Here is a 4,688-nt window from a genome sequence, read left to right on the forward strand (position 1 = left end):
CAAGGTCTTTGGAGTTGACCAGACTCGGATTCCAACCCAAGTGGCCCTGGGCAGTCAGTCACTTGATCTCTCAAAGCCTCCATTTCCTCATCTATAAAAGAGGGATAATAATAACTTCTAAATGGCTACCACTGATTGAGCACCTGCTATGTGCATTAGGTGATAACTTAGGAAAAGCACCTAGTATGATGCCTAACGCACATAGTAGGTGCTCAACAAAGGAAGCTACTGTCACCGCTAGTTGTAGAATACTATAGTCATTGGTCTCCCTCATCCCAGTTTCTCCCTCAAGTCCATTCTCTACTCTAAAGCTCAGAAATCACAGTGTCACTCTTCCACTCACAATCCTTTGACAATCCAGATTTCAGAAACCCCATGGGGTTCAAGATCTTTTGGAATCTTGCCCTGCCCTGTGCACCTGGCTTCATCTTCCCTCTCTCCCCAAATTTCACCAGACTATCCACTGCTCCCCGAACAGGCCTCACTTGGCACCTCCTTGCCTTTGCCTGTGCTGTCTCCTCTGCCCACAATGATCTTCCAGCCTCTCCCATCTGGGGACTTCCAGCTCCAGGTTTCTGCTCTTTGTGGCAGAAACCAACCAACCAGCTGGAACCTGTGGCTGCTTCTTGCCCTACAGCACCTCCCTAATGAAATCCTGTGTCGATGTGTCCGCCTCACCCCCAACCCCCTCCCCGACAGGTCGTCCAGTGGCCAGGGTCATGTTTTATTAGACCACGTGGTAAGGAGGAAAGGGCATGGACTCGGAGTCCCACCTGGGTGTGAGCTGCATTTGGGGCTTATCAGCTGTATGACCTCAGGCAAGTTTCCTAACATCTTTGAGCCTCATTTTCCTTATTTATAAAACGATGATAATAAGAGGAGTTATCTCATAGGAATGTTGCAAAGATTTAAGTAGATAATCCATGTGAAGCACTTTGCATGATGTCCAGCACACAGAAAGTGTTTAATAAATGGTCACTTTCTCTCTTTTTTATTAATATCAGGCAGCCAGGAGTTGCCTGCTCTGCCAGGCTCCATTTATTGATGGATTCAAGGCTAAAAATAGAGCTGTAGCCTTGAGGAGTTGGTCCTACCAGAGCTGGGAATTGGCGCCCTTGGTACTGTGGACAGGGAAGGAGCCTGCTTCTCCCCCCTGGGGCCTCTCAGAGAAACACAATTTTTGATGCCTCTGGCCTTTCTCCAGGGTGGGCACTCAGAGGCTGGCCCACATAGGCTGATGAGCAATCTTAACAGAGGGCGTTGTAATCTGTGAAACTGGCTTTTAACTCAAGCCCTGCCATTCCCTGGCTCTGTGACCTTGGGCAAGTGACTTTCCCTCTCTGAGGATCATTATTATTCTCTAGCCTGGGAAGGTGGCAGTGGTAATGACATAGTTTGGAATAACAAGCAGCTGTCATGCACAGAGGCCTTGAGGCCAATGACAAGCTCTGGGACTCTGGTTAATGACATCCCTTTTCTGAGCCTTAGTTTTCATATCTCTGAAGCAGGCACAGTAAATATGACCTTACAACGCTGTTGTGAGGACCTGGAGAGGTCACGGATAGCAGTCGCTGACAGCAGTATCACATGATGGGAACCTGAGTTATCTAATGGCCCATCTCCCCATCTGAGGGTCTGGGGAGCAGAGACAGAAATCTATTTTAGCTGTTTGTAGCTATTGATCCACCAGCCTTGGAAAATGCAAAAAAAAAAAAAAAAAAATGCATTCAACAAGAAAAATACTTCTTGTCTCTTGCTGCTAACAGGCTGGCCCTGCAGGTGGATAAGCCACTTCTGTGTGACTGACTTCCCCTGCCATCAGTTCAGAGTGCTTGGAGAGTCGTTTCATCTCCCAGGACAATACGCTGATTTAATTAAAGTGGATCCTAAACTGTGGATGGGAGCCGTCATTTTCCCTTCTACAGCTAGTCTTAGCAGTGCTGTCAGAAGGCATAAATCTAGCTTCCAGGGGCACTGACCCAGTCTCCTCCATGGAGACGTGTGGAACTCAGATGGTTCACAACCTCAAGGTCACACACACGAAATGGTTTCTCCCCTTCTTCCATCCTCGGACAGTTCAATCAGGCTCCAACCCCTTGTTCATTTCCTGACCACAAGATGGATCAGAATTGCATGACAATAACATTAATAAAGTTATACAAACCCCATCACATTGCAGTATACCAGGGAGGAGGAAAATACAGCAGTTCTTGCAAGAGATCCAGAGCCTTGGGTCAGGGCCCCACGTGCCAAGGCTCTCTACCCACCCACCTGCCCTGTGCACCTGGCAAGGGGAGAGAAACTTTGTAGTCTTCTACCCAGGCTGAGAGGGAAAGGAGGAAGACTAGATGATCAGCTCAGGGTGCCAGCAAGGCCTACAGAACTGATCCCACGAGGCGGAGGTGTCTGTCCAACAGCATCTGGAATGAAAGTTTGGGCTCTGGATTCTCACTCTCTTGGATTTGGATCTCAGCTCTACTCTGGGAGACCCTGGCCCAGTCTCTTAACCTCTCACCCTTGAGTTTCTTCAGTGCATATGTATTGATTTCTTTGCACATGCATCAGTATTCTTGCTTGCAGACATCAAAGTCCACTCTGGCTCATTTAAGGAGAATGAAAATCCACATCAGGATGTTAGACTCCCTGGATGGTAGAGAAACAGCCTCTAGATGCAGCTTTTAGGAGCATCTCTAAGAAGCACACTGCACAATTGGACTGGTGGGGGAACGGTTGCTGCTGCCCTGACTCCAGAGTCAGAACACATTGGCCACTACCCAGGCCAGCAAAAGGAATGCCAATATGCAGCCATTGCCACATAAAGCTCATCTGCTTGGTATCTCGGGCGGGTGAGTGTGATTGGAGGAAACTAGGTCACACACCTGCACGCTAGCCACAAGGGAAGCTGGCTTCTGTTTTGAGAAGAAACTCAAGATACAGGAATAATCAAAATGTAGACAGGGATTTTTAAAGTTGTTGGGCAGCAATGAATGACAAGCATTCAGTACATCTTCTTGCTTGTCTGTTTCCCTGACCTTGAATGAAAGTTGCATGGGGCAGGTATCTTAAATGTCCGGTTTGCCTCTGTATCTGCAACACCTAACATGGAGCCTGTGATAAATAAACAGATAAATCAATGTGGGTAATAAAAGAGACACCTATACTTTGAGGCTACTGGCCTACTTATAGTCTTGAGACTGTAGCTCCATGTCTTTAGAAAAGCTGTTTCTTTATGGAATGCATTGCTCCACAACACTCTGCCTAGTGCTGAAGTTCTCTTCATCTTTCAGTCCTCAACTTTGACTCACCTCCTCCTGGAGGCCTTCCTTGAAAGACAACTATCCTTTTCAGCGCCATAGTCACCACTGCAAACACCCTGCCCTGGTGAGCTAGTTTAGTATGGTAGTTAAAATGCAAGCTCTATAGTCTGTAAAAGCTCTATAGTCTGTAAAATTGGCTGATTTAAACACTAGCCTCAGCTCTTACTAGCTGCTGGAGTTTGGTTAAGTCATGTAATTATTCTGAGGACCGTTCTCTTCAATTACAAAATGGGTATACTACAGTATCCAAATCACAGAGTTGCTGTGGGGTTTGAATGAGATAGCGTACACCAGTTCTTAGAGTAGGATGAAAGAGAGGGAGACCTGGCAGAGAGGTAATTTGACTGACTGTTCCTTTGCAACCTTGCTGTTCTAGTGCTTACGTGGACAATATCATGATTGTTTTCATGTCTATATCCTCAACTTAACTGAGGCCTCTGGAAATTAGGAACTAGAGTGTCCTATATGTCCCCCCATACCTCTCCATGCATCTTTCATACAGATTGGGTGTTCACATACTTTGTTGGATAAACAACTAGCCCAATAAAAGAAACCACAAATGCAAAGACTGATAGATAAAACATTTAAAGTTTGGATATTAGAAAAATAACTAAAATTAAAATGTCACCCGGAAGTGGGAAGAATGGCAAATGGCTAATGTCCACATTGTATAAAGATTTCATGCATACCAATATGAAATATCTGAGTTGCTAAGAGATATCCGGACAAAGGTCATGAGCAGGCAATTAATGTGAGGAAATAGAAGCAGTAAGTAAACATGGAGGACGGGAAATAAAAACGAGATACAAATGAAGGCAACAATAAACAGAATTCAATACAGAATTATTTATAACACTAAGAAAGGCCCAGTTGCAGAAGAATGGTTCTATAAATAATGATACATTGATTCAATGGCATGGTGTCCACCATTAAATAATTATGAAAATGTTGAAACAAGTGCTTATGCTATACTAAGTTTACAAGCAGACTGCAAAATTAAATTTAAAGCATGATCACAAGTGTGCAAAATGTTCATCTGGATTTGATGAAAGCTTGGCAGAAAATGCAATAAAATGCAAACAGTTGCCTTAATAAAGAAAAAATTTTATGGAGTGCCCACCATATGCTAGATAATATGCCAAGTGCTTCCACATACGTGATCTCACTTAATTTCCCAATTCCCAAATCCCAGAGAGGTGAGACTTGTCCCCTTTGTAGTTAAGGCAACTAAGGTGTAGGAAGGGGCAATCACTTGCTGAGGTGGCACAGCCAGTAATTGGCAGAGGAGGATGCCAACCCTGGTGTGTTGGACTCTAAGTCCAGTCATTCTTCCAACTCATCAGATGAGTAAGATGGATGGGAGCCAGTGGT

The sequence above is a fragment of the Saccopteryx leptura genome, chromosome 3 (genome assembly GCF_036850995.1).
Source record: "Saccopteryx leptura isolate mSacLep1 chromosome 3, mSacLep1_pri_phased_curated, whole genome shotgun sequence".
In the NCBI taxonomy this organism is placed as follows: domain Eukaryota; kingdom Metazoa; phylum Chordata; class Mammalia; order Chiroptera; family Emballonuridae; genus Saccopteryx; species Saccopteryx leptura.